This window comes from Lycorma delicatula, chromosome 9 (assembly GCF_047948215.1).
Source record: "Lycorma delicatula isolate Av1 chromosome 9, ASM4794821v1, whole genome shotgun sequence".
NCBI classification, from domain to species: domain Eukaryota; kingdom Metazoa; phylum Arthropoda; class Insecta; order Hemiptera; family Fulgoridae; genus Lycorma; species Lycorma delicatula.
This window is the reverse complement of record NC_134463.1, coordinates 17211788-17225259: the sequence shown is the minus strand read 5'-3', so window position 1 is coordinate 17225259 and position 13472 is coordinate 17211788. Positions and strand designations below refer to the sequence as shown.

The 13472-nt window shown below is 29.5% G+C and overlaps 1 protein-coding gene and 1 pseudogene across 2 annotated transcripts in view; one reads left to right on the top strand and one right to left on the bottom strand.

Annotated features, from left to right (window-relative positions):
* The window catches only part of LOC142330004 (putative multidrug resistance-associated protein lethal(2)03659), a 196293-nt pseudogene that overhangs the window by 92051 nt on the left and 90770 nt on the right, over positions 1-13472 (bottom strand).
* Positions 1-13472, top strand: part of CCHa1 (neuropeptide CCHamide 1) — a 174936-nt gene that overhangs the window by 148229 nt on the left and 13235 nt on the right. The gene's annotated exons all lie outside the window — the stretch shown is intronic.

Here is a 13472-nt window from a genome sequence, read left to right as displayed (position 1 = left end):
CACGTCGATCGACCGGAATCCCCAAAAAGAATAGTTTGAAAATTTCCCAGAAGCTTTTGAAACGTTACGAAGATGAAGACTACTCATTTCTTAAGCGAATAATAACCGTTGATGAGACACGGGTCCGTCACTTTGTACCCGAGTTTACTCCAGCTTTGTACCAAAGTTTACTTTTTGTAACTTTGTACCAAAGTTTACTGTGGAAACATCCTTCAGCTCTCACAGCGACTCAGAAGTCTGCAGGGAAGGTGATGACGATATTCTGGGATATGGAAGTTTCACTTTTAGTTTACGTCACACCAAAAGGTCAATCAATAAACAGTGACAACTGTGAGCTACTGAATTTACTTAAACAAAAAATCAAATCCAAAAGACGCGGTAAACTTAGTGTAAAATCACTTGGCAAAATCACGTAAGGCGTGATTTTGCTTCAGGATAACGCTCGACCTCGTACAGCCAAAAAAACAGTCCTTTGCCTAGCTTAATATCTAGGTCTTGAGTTGCTGGACCACCCTCCATACAGTCCGGATCTGGCTGTAAGCGATTTTCATCTTTTTGGCTCATTAGAAAATTTGCGAGGGGAATCAATATCGATCTGATGAAGAGGCCACAGAAGCGGTGAAAAATGTTCTACACACCAGACCGAAAACTTTCTTCCAGAAAGTAATTCAAAAGCTCGTTAAAAGATGGACAGGCGCATAGAAATAGGAAGGGATTATGTTAAAAAATAATGCATGTATCATTTATGTACATTTACGTACAAATAAATATACTGATTTTTTGAAATTTCACTTTACTTTTTGACGTGCCCTCATAAATTAAAAAAACGCACTAAAAATTATAAAATAGTTTTTGCTGGACGCTGATGAATCAGTCAGCCAGTCAGAACATGTTGCTTTATACGTACATATGACATACATACATCCCTTATATATATATATATCCATTAATGAATTAGTAACTGAAATTTTTGAAAAAGATTATTCGAATAAACCCGCTAACAACAAAAAAAAAAATTATACGATTACTCTAAACTAGTCGTGATATATCTTTGCAATTTAATACGTTATATTTGAAGTAATAATTAGTTTTTTTTTATGTTTTTGTAATAACAATTAGTGTTTACAGCTCATTTTTTTATACCTTTTTTCATAATGAAGAAAAAAATCAATAACTCACAAAAATTCAATCGGACTCAGTTTCTTATTAATTTAAACTGAAACGGACGTAATGAAATAGCGATTTCCATTGTACCTCGATTTTTGACATCTTATTTAAATAACTGAGACTATCTTAAAAGAAATTTAAAAAAATTTAATATTGCCAACAATAGATGCTGCAGATAAAGAAAGAAATGACAACGTTCCAAGTTGCAGTTATCTTAACGAACCGCGCTTCTAAGTTGCTGATATCGTAACTCAAGAAGAACTCAACCAATCTTTATCAAATTTTCACCTGAAAAACTTCAGATATACTATTACTGCACACCTAAATTTCAATGCAACTTATCTAGTAGTTTTGGAGATTTTTGAGCCATAAAAATTATTCATACGCCTATATATGTATATATATATATATATATATATATAAACGAAACCCCAATGTAAGTGAATGATATTCTCGTACTCCACATAACTCAAAATATAAATAAAATTTATTTTCAACTCCCACACACCATACAATTAAAATTAACAGCGTAATTTTCTTCGAAAAGTCGGTTAAAAAAGGATAGTTGAATAAAAATAAACAAGGGATTAATAATTCCAAAACTGAAATTGCTGAATTTTTGGACTTTTGAAAACATTAAAAAAACCGTGATTTATGTTGGTAGAATATTTTCAATCCGTTGTTGATAGCTTTATTTCAATTTTTTAAAAATTAAAAGAGAAAAAAGCATTTTCGGGCATTTCTAAATGAAAATTTGTATTATATATATATATATATACACACAGTGTATACATATTAGTGTGTGTGTGTGTGGGGGGGGGCGCACGTACGCACGCACACACACATTTTTGTGCAAATTCAGTAAAACAAGTCAATGAGGTAACAAGTATATACTATTCAATAAATTACATTATACAATCAATTACAGATTCAAGTCCCTTTGAAATGCTGACTGCAAGGTTACAATAACCAGTTAACGATTGACGCCAACATTATACGGAATTTATACAAATTCTAAATCAGAAATATGCCGTTCATACTGTAAATATATGAATACTGTCTTTTTCATACGTAGACGTTATCGTAAAAAAATATACAAACAGTAAAAAATATATATATATTCATATAAAACAAATAAAATAGAAAAATAAAATAAAATCATACAAAAAAATAAAAATGGAAAAGTAGATAGTATAAAAAAAGTTAAATTAATTTAATTAGAATAAATTTTAATAAATACTCTAATTAAGATGCTTCAAAATGTTTACCCGTGTATATTTGAGGGTATGACAGTTATTTAGTTAAATAGTATTGGATGTTTATGTTGTACTACATACTAAATCGTGGATACCGTTGTTCTTTGTTTGTGTTTCAATTAACCACACATCTCAGGAACGGTCAACCTGAAACTGTACAAGACAGTTCATTTACATTCATACATATCATCTTCTGAAATAATACCTTACGGTGGTTCCGAAGGCTAAAACAGAAAAAGAAAGAAGGTTTTTATCTTATAACACTAAAACAGCCGATCAATTTTTTAGAAATGCACAAAAAATAATACTTTTTCAAATTCAGCCTTTCGATTCGCAGCCAAATAGTTGGTGCAGTAGAACGCCGATTACACAGATAATTGGAAAAATAAAAATGATTTATCACACATACAGGACACACCATTTAAATCTTTTAGGTATCACACCCAAAGATAAATACATAAAAAAAATAAAAAGCTCTTCAGAAAAATTAAAAAGATATTCAGAACACATGTACAATGTAATAAAAATAAGTATACGTTATAAAAATCGAATGAGTAGACATTTGTTAATAAAAGAATCAGAAATTTCAAAACTTATCTGAAAGAAACTAAAATTTACTAAATTTTTTACAAAATAAAAATTATTTAAGTATTAAGAGAAATTTTTTTTAATACTTTTATTTATAGTTGCTCAACAATTAAAGTCATTAGCGTAACTGTATCGTTAAATGTGCAGTCTTGAATAAACTCAGGCCGACCATTTGCGAGACGTGTGGTTAATTAAAACCCAACCACCACACAGAACACCGGTATCCACGATATATTATTCAAATCTGAATAAAAGCATTTATTAGGATTTGAACCTGAGAACTCTGACTTCAAAATCAGCTGATTTACGACGACAAATTTGCCACTAGGCCAACCCGATGAGTTACGAGAAATTTATTTAAGTTACATGTGTTAAACAAAATATAATTTCTTAAAAATTACAGAACGTTTAATAGAGTAAAACTGAATAAAAGTCAATAATCTAAACGTACCTTTAAAAACATTACTTCTTTAAAAGAAATTTTATACTATGTATAATTTCAACGCAACATTTTTAACCGTTAGAAAATTATAATTCACTCATTTTATGCAAGTACTCATAAAATCAAACGAAATACAAACATAAATTATTTCCAGTAATTTAAAATTATGAAGTTATATTTAAAAATATGATCGCTCGACCAACTAATGTGATCGAGAGTCTAGAAATAAATATCCAATTAATAATATCTAAAAAAATATCATCGACGTAGTCTACATAAACCAAATAAAACATTTCATCTGATCACTAATCGTTAACTGCCAACGCTACGTTACTCTACACTCAAAAGTTACCCTCGCAGTTCAATATTTCATAAAGATGTTTAATTTAATCATTATTATTTTACGGAATAAGTTGGAATGAAAAAGTATCAACAAAGTCAAATAATTTGCAAAATATAATGAATCACATGAAAATGCGATCGACCTAATCTCTCTAACTACATATTTTTATATCGGTTTATTTATTAAAATTTAACCTCTGTTTTAGCTTTGAAGATGTTCTACTACAGCTTCAGAAAGTTCTATCGCTTTCTATTGCAATTTTTTTTTTTCTATTACAATTTTAGGTTTTTCTATCAAAAGTTCACATTGTACACTGTTCAGAAGTATTTTAATAAAGAAGCTACGGGCTGAACTACATGATCCATCTTCTAATGCGAACATTTTAATCTATTTATAATTCCATTCTTGTTTTTATGTTGTTTTTGACGTAATCAATCGGGATATAACTGACCGTAGATTTGATAATCGGTAACTTAATTAATAATTTTTAATTATTATCCACAGAAGTTTAAAAAAAAACTTAAAAGAAAATACGACTGTTCCCGTTGACTGCACATTTGTTCTTTTATCAGAATCACAAATGGATAAGCCAATTAATGGACAGTTTAAAATCGATCACCATATTTTACAATCCGATCGGATTTAAATGAAAAAGCATCCCCAATATACGAGAATTATTTTCGATAGATAAGATTTTTAAAAAAATGTTTCTTTTGAAATCGAGAACTTTGAACATCAGTTTCCAACGAGATGTGGAGCTACGGAGCTACACTGCTGGACAAATCATAATCATTTTACACGATGAATTTCCCAGCCGTCTTACTTCTCGTACTCCCCTATCAACTTGCTTTCCAGATTTCGCGTCAATTTTCTTTTGTGTATATTTTAAGAGTCAAGTTTTTCATCACATCTGAATTGAAGGAGATCCACCACGAATTCAACAATCTTTATAAAGTCTTGACGTTCTCAAACGTCAAGGTTTTAAAAATTCAAGCAAAATTAGCTTGTACTATTTATCCCATTTTTCTTCACAATAGTAAAAATTGATTATTTACAACTTATATAAAGAAAGTATCACATCAAAATACAATGGCAAAATCAGCAGTTTTAAAGTTGTAACGGTACTTACGTAGTAACGCCACCACAGCTACAGCTTTATTTAAAAAGAAAGTAGTCAATCGGATTTCGGTGGAAAATGAACAGTCTATTTATTAATTTTAATAAATGGTTATTTATATTTATTTATTTTATAAATATAATTTAACCAAACTTAACCCACGCTCGCTAACCTTGACTAATTAACATCGTAATTTTTTGAGTATTTATTTAATAAATTCAGTAATTATTGCAATTATTTATTATTTAAATAATCAAAATACTCCTGTTAATTAGTCAAGGTTAGCGAGCGAAGCGAGCGTAGGTTAAGTTTGGTTAAATTATATTTATAAAATAAATAAATATAAATAACCATTTATAAAAATTAATAGACTGTTTTGAATCTATGTTAAACTCTATATCGGCCCATTTTCCACCGAAATCCGATTGACTACTTTGTTTTTAAATAAAGCTATAGCTGCGGTGGCGTTAATACGTAAGTACCGTTGTAACAAAAACTGCAAAACACAACGGTCGAATTGATTTTATTTCCAGGAAAGTAAATCGTTGATTTCAAAATAAGTAAATGTGAAAAACTCACTACCTAAAAAAACAACAAAACTAAATTGCAATAATTACAATTCACGTAGCCCAACCAATTTTTTTACAAATGCACACGTGTGGCACTTAAATAAATCGACGAAAGTTATGTCGATATTAAAATATTAATTCTATAACTTAAAAAATCTGATATGGACATCACATGACTTCCTTGTACGTCTATTAAATTACATATACACATTTTTTTTTTTTTTAATGAAAAGTACATAAAATTTTATTTCATTAATAACTTCTGATACTTTTTCATATTTTTTTTTATTGTTTTTAAATTATTATTTATCGTATACGTTTTATTTACAATCTAAGGTTAATATTTATTAATAAATCAATATATTTAAATTAAAAAAAAAGTTAATAAAAAAGATATGAATTCTGATTCTAACTGGCTGTGCCGTCCCCTTCTAAGATCCAAACATTTCATTAATTAAAATTTGATTTGGCTATAACTCTGGAAACAACGAAAATAAGATCACTTGTGATATATCGTTGAAAAGCTATCAATGAAAGCTATTACTCCAGTTAATAGAAAATCAAAATTTTTGGATTTCGGGAATTTTTTGAACACTTTTCATTCAGTTGAATGCATTCAAAAGGGGAGGTGCACAACTAGATGTTACAAAAGTCCTAGATCCAAAATTTCAACATCCTACAGCTAATCGTTCTTGAGTTATGCGAATTACATACGTACGTACAGACGTCACACCGATCCTAATCAAAATGGATTCAGGTATGGTCAAAATGGATATTTCCGTTGAAATCTGAACACCGAAATTTTTCGCGATCATAATACGTCATTTACTTAACGTATTATAGTTCAAGGAAGTAAAAAGGTGACAAGCAAGTAGAATTAGGACTTTTTTATTCCCCGCCATTTATAAAAATTCAATTTTCAAGGTTTTTTATCACCATTATTGTGGTAGGATTACGTAAAATTAGTCATAAAGTTCTCAAGATGTAACTCGCCAACGAGTGTATCCGCTGCTTACACGACATGATGTCATTGCCTTGGATAACATAGAAACACAACTTTTCAAACAAATATCTTTAATTAAAGAACTTCTCAAATTTGTTTAATTTTAATAGACGTTCTTTACATAAATTATCTTAAAATTAAATTCTCTACAAAATTAACTAGAAATTTTTATTTGTTTATTCGTAAATTAACAAAGTAATTTTATTTGAAACCTAAAAAAACAGTATTTTCCGGCAAAACCTTTTCGTGTTTTATCCCGTTTTTCTTAAAACCTAAGTCAGATAGAGATCTGGAACCACTTTTATCCAATTTCATAAATCAAAAACCATAAAGAAGAACCAAATTTACAACTCGATGGATACCCCAAGAAGTTTAATTCCAATTAATTTCACAGAGGAAGCAAAAAGCAAAGCTACACATTTCGCGAACCGAAACTCGCTAAGGAACCGTTTTTTGACCGATGAACTCTTTTTCTCATTTTTTTTTTTTTTTTTTGCTACAGAGATTGCCGTGCAATTTGGAATCACTCTGTATATACATTTTATGTTTTAGAAGAAAAATTAAATTTTTCTTCTAAAACATAGTTATATATAACTATGAAAAAAAGAGACAAGAAACCATGTCATTGTATAGAAATGGTAAAATAATTACATAGTAAAAGATATTAATGTACATTAATACTGCAAAATAATAAATTCGATAAAAAAGTAAAAAATAATAACAAGTAAATAGTAAAATGAATATTTGATTAGAATAAAGAAAATAGATAGATATTGGCCTTTCACCCGGAGGTCCTGGGTTCGAATTCCGGTCAGGCATGGCATTTTTCACACACGCTATAAAGCATTCATCTCATCCTCTGCGAAAAAAAAATGCTTAACTGCGGACCCAGAGATTAAACAAAAAGAAAAGATATTGAATAAATGAATAAGAATAAAAAATAGCACTTAAGATGGAAATATAAGTTATTTAAAAGGAACATTATTACATATCTGATTAGAAATCATGAAATTCAAAAAAAAATTTTAAGATTCATCGACAGAGTAAAATAGATTAAAGAAAATCGTTCAATTTTATTTTAATTAAATTGGTGGGAAGATCCTTTAAATGGCAACTGAACACTTAAAACCTAACAAATAAAAATCTGATGTGGGCACCACATAACTTCCTTGTACGCCTATTAAATAATATATACATATTTTTTCATTTATATATTATAAGTATAAACTTATTTGAAAGAGAGATACGATTCACCAATTCTTTAATAAAGTGGACAGTTGCACAATTGCTGGCTGAAATATTAGTTTTTATTAACATCAAATATTTTTACAATTATTAATTCAACAATCTTACATGAAATATTAGGGTAGAGTAAAAGTCCCTTTATTACTCTTATTACTTGATCAGTATTATTCGTATATTTGTGAGTTGCTGATTAACAAACGTTTTAGATTTCTGGTGTTTCGTATAAGTAAAGGTTAATAATAATTAAACTACTCCGTTTAGTGAACTCTCGTATACTGGTTACAAATAATTTCGACCTTACGGTGTAAAATATTCAGTTTTTATTATTAGATTAAAAATAAAAAAGAAACAATCATACAGGAAAAAGAAAGATAACATGAAGAAATACATCTCAAAAAACGACAAAAAGATGAATTTGAAGAGGAAGAAAATGTTAAGAACAAAAAAAAAGAATTACTCCAGTTAAGAAAAAGTTCAAAATTCAATTTTTTTGGATTTTGGGCTTTCTTGGACACTTTTGGTTCAGTCGATTGCAATCAAAAGGGGAGGTGAACAAATAGATGTTACAAGTCCTAAATTCAAAATTTCAACTTCCTACGGCTAATTGTATTTGAGTTTTGCAAGATTCGTACATACATATATATAGACGTCACACCGAAACTATTCAAAATGGATTCAGGGATGTTCAAAATGGATATTTCCGTTGAAATCTGAAAACCGAAAATTTTCGCGATCACAATACTTCCTTTATTTCAAAAAAGGAAGTAAAAAAATGTATAACGAAAAATCATGCTAAGTAACTTTTTTTCTTTTAGCAATAAATAATTATTTTTCATTTTTTAACACATGCAAAAATGCATGGATAAGTAATACGTTTTAATTTACTAAACACCTTTTTAGATGTGGTTTATATTTACGAGTATTTATGAGCGATAATTATGATCAGACAGCCAAATTCTGACATCTTAAAAACTGAAATCTAAGAAGAATATTTCAGTTGGAAACAATAATAATATTTTGTATTTGTTATGAATAATAATATTTTGTATTTGTATTTGTTATGAATAATAATATTTTGTATTTGTATTTGTTATGAATAATAATAAAGTTTTATGTGTTAGGCTTAATGGAGGCATAATAAATATTTTAACAACTGACAACATTAGTGTTTCACTAAGCCACTGCTTCAAGGGAAAACATTGTGGTTTGATTGTTAACAGACATCAACTTAATCATCACACGAGAATTTATCAACTAAGAAAAATTAAATTTCACATTATATGACTTAAAATAACTGAAGAGTTTGAATTCTTCAAAACCGAGTTCGATATTACAAATATATTTTTAACTATGTACATTCATAAAAACAGATAAATTATTTAAGAAATTCTATGAAAAAAAAAGTTAATATAATTGACCAAACATACTGTTTTTCTGATCTTTTATAAATAAATATTAAAGATTAAAAAGCACGAATGCTAAAAAAAAGCATTGCCGACAAACATTGTTCTTTAATATTAGATAATTAAAGAGCATGCAGATAACAATTTTGTATATAGTATAATTCTTTTATCAACTCTTTAAATTTATTTAAACAAACAAACACGCGCGCACGCACACACACATTTATGTAGTCTATGACACTCCCAGTAACGTAAGGTTTCCAACGCGGGGCATACCATCTAAAACAGTTCAGCCGTTGAGCTGCTACGGTGGAACTAACTTACATACATACACACTAAATACATCATACTCCTTTTTTGGCAGTCGTGTGCACAGTATTTGTATATAGTATGTTTTGTTTTAATTTATTTAAACTATCTATGTATATTACATAGGCCAAAAAGCGGTAATAACTTCCAAAAATGTTTGAACCACATCATTATCTTAAACTTAAATTATCTTAAACATGAACGTGAACTTATGTAATAAATTCATTAATAGTCTTTTATAAGCTCAACAATAAAATAATGTAATATAGATTGTCGGTCGGGTAATTAGGTTCGACAGATTGGGAGAGGATAACTGAGAACAACCCATATTTTGCCAAATGTGTTACAAAAACTTACTGCATAAACAAATTGTAGATATATTCTATAATATTTATACGCTCAACGTATCACAATATACGTATACATATCACAATCTACGTTTTTTTTCTTGTTTAGCCTCCGGGAATCACCATCAGGTATTACTTCAGAAGATGAATGAGGGTGATATGTATGAGTATAGTCTTGTACAGTCTAAGGTCGACCATTACTGAGATGTGTGGTTAATTGAAACCCACACAATGTACGTTTACAGTATTTTAATTAAACGGCTCAGGTGAAAACAAATAGGCGAAAAAGTTCATATCCTTTAAAAAGAAACGATTTTTAAATGTTTACTGCAAAACAAATCAGTTTGGGATGCTTTGAAATGTATGTTTTGTTTGATTTTTTTTTGTAATTTGTCGTAACAGCCACAAAATTATAATTACACATTCTTTTTACTATTTAGGATGGTTTTTCTTAATAACCTACAAAAAAATTATACTAGCCTATATTTAAATAAAAGTTAAAATTTTCATAAAATTATGCAACAAAAAATGTGTTCTTAACTGTTAAAAAACAAAATCTGTAAACTTTGTGATACGATTCACAACACTGAAAAAAGCAAACATTTTTTTATGTTATGCAGAAGTTCTTTTTCACCTAATAGTTCCATCAACTGCTTAACGATAAATAATGACAATAATAAAAACAAATGGTTTATTTCAATACTATAAAAAATATAGTCGACAAATCAACGATTAAAAAAAACTAGCTGAATGCAGCAAGAGCTACGGTATATTTTATACGGGTACTTCTAAATTAGTATAGAAAATAATTTTACAGTATATCTTTTAGTTTCATTTATAAATTTTCAATATGGCAACCTTTTGTAACACGGCAGATGTCCCGTCTGTATCAGTTTCCTGCCAAATCTTATGAAGATTTGGCATAAATAATTACCGCAGACTTGATCTGCGGTAAGAATTGTTTGTGTTCTATACTAATTATGTAAAACTTATTCAATTGGGAGACATCTATAAAAACTACAATGTTTGACAGAAGCTTACAAAGTTGATATGATATCACATGTGTAAAAATTACAGAAATTAGTACAATATATAAAAACAAGAAAACCGAATAGATGTTTACACTAAACCGGTGTTCGTTACCTGTATCAAATATAGCACATTAACAAGTAGATCGGTATCTAGCGACAACAAAAAATTGTAAACACACGTGATAATGAAATACACGCTATCGCTATCAACAGTTACTTACTCAAAGCTAATCAGAAAGACAACGTAACGAAACAAAATTTCCCACTTAAAAAAATACATTGTTCGAAAATTTTCAAAATCCTCACTCCTATTTTCATAAACATTTTACTTTAACGAGCAACTGCCTATAAAATTATTTACATAATATCAATTAATTAAATTATTTATTTATTTTTTTTTGTGACTAGTGTTTCCTAAATAAATTTGTGCTCGTTGAAGACATTCATAATTTTCAATTACTTTAAAGAAAAGTTTGTGCTATTGTAATTATAAAGAAATAAATAATGAGCTGTCATTTTTTTATTTTTCAAACTGAAAGCCGAAAAGGTAATTTGATACTTACCAATGCTATCATCAGTTATAATTCAAAGCCTAAGCGGTATTAACTACTAAACCTAAACTATAAGCTGGAGAATAATGACATAATGATGTATTCCTTCCCTATCAGAAACAGTTACTACTACCTAATGATTGATCTAGTAGCTGGATAAAGCATATACAACAAAATAATTACCTCCTTTACATACTGACTAATAATAAGCCAGGTCATGGTTTGAGGAATTATATTGCATTTATCCTAATGCCAGAATAATGTTACTGGTTGTGTAGTAGAATTACTAATGATTTGCCTATTAATTAATTTAGAAGAATTTACTACAAAAGTAACTTTCAGAATTTTAACAAAGAGGAAACGAAGTTAATGTCCTAAGAATTTACCATGACTTACCCGATTTGTAATCAGAAATAAATGGAATGACGTATTAAGTTAAAATTTAGAAAATAACTGCATAATAGTAATAATTAAATATTTTATATATATATATATATATATATACAAAATGCCAGTTCCACGGGAGGAACTGGCAAGAGACCTGGCACCGCGAGACCAGAGAACGATGGACCGTAAAGCTTATCCGTCTTGTCAGACCGAGGCAGAGCGGCGGCATGGAGAGGTAAAGTACTACGTGACCCAGTTTTAACGGGTCACGGATACTTCCGCGCTTATCTCCATGCCATAGGGAAATCGCCGTCCTCCGACTGCCTCTATTGTCCCGGTATACGGGACGACGCCAAACACACCTTTTTCAAATGTGCTCGGTGGGCGGCAAATCGAGGGACATTAGGGGCGGATCTCGGAACACTGAGCCCCCACAACGTGGTTTTGATGATGCTCCGTGATCTGAGCAGCTGGAAGAGTGTGACCCGATTCATCGGGGGCATTCTCAGGACCAAGAAGAGCCACCTGGATATTTCTGGGCCAGATGCAAACTAGATGGCAGCCTTCTCAGACCCGACGGAGGAATGTGTAAAACTGTTACAGGCCGAGTCGTCCTGGTAGAAAGGGGAGTGGTTGTAGCTGGTAGTCTGCTGATGACAGTTTGATAAGACCACCAGTAGGAGCCTGGAAATCAGTGCTTAAATGCATTTCCATCTTCCTTCCAACAAAAAAAAAAAATTATTATGCTATGAATATCACTATAAAGAATATTTTAAGATATAAATTAGTTCCTCATGACACTCATTCTAACTTCATAAAATTTTACCTTTTCAATTTATATAAAATTTTTGTGAAATTAACTTACACACATTACCATAATTTCCAAAAAAAAAAAACAACTCTAAAGAAACCTTTTGGTACCAGTAACTTAAATGTGGTTTATCTACAGTATAAACATTTTTTGTACTAATTTTATGATAATTAAAATAGTTTTCACACTTTTACTGTATACTTATCAAAAATAATTCTAAGGATGTACATTTTCCTTTAAAAGTTTTTTTTTTTCATTTTGGCATCTTATAGTTTTGTTTTAGTTCTGTTTTAGAGCATTGATTTTCTAATCTAAAGAATTCCTGGTTTGAATATGGTTTAGACCAGTTACAATTTCTAAATTACTGAATAAATTTCAAGTTCCTAATGAGAACCTAGTTAACCTAATGATAATTTTAGTGTCTTTAGCAACTAGTACTGCTGTTTCTCATTCTAGAATTAGTTGATGTGATTGTGTAGTACAGTGTGAGATATGACTGTGTAGAATTCATGATTGTTAATGTTAGTGGATTTGTGATTTGCATTTATGAGGTGGTTGCCAAATATTGACTCTATGTTGGTATAGAGTGCTTTTAAGGGTTCATTGATTAGTATTGGCAGTAAAATGAGGTAGTTCAACTACAACCTCAGTCTTATATAATGTAATAAAATAGTTTTTTCATGTCTTTACTTACAGTTTCTTCTTCCTAATAATATTTTTAAGTCTATCAAAAAATATTTGTTTTGTTGGAAAATAAGAGTTTTCTAATAATTTATCATACTAGGTATTCATTGTTAAAAAACTTTAAAATTAAAGAAATGGAAGTTATTTTTTACAAATAGATTCTCAGGAAGGATCGCAGCTAAAACAACAGCTGTGAAAGGAACCCAGCTAAAACAATAT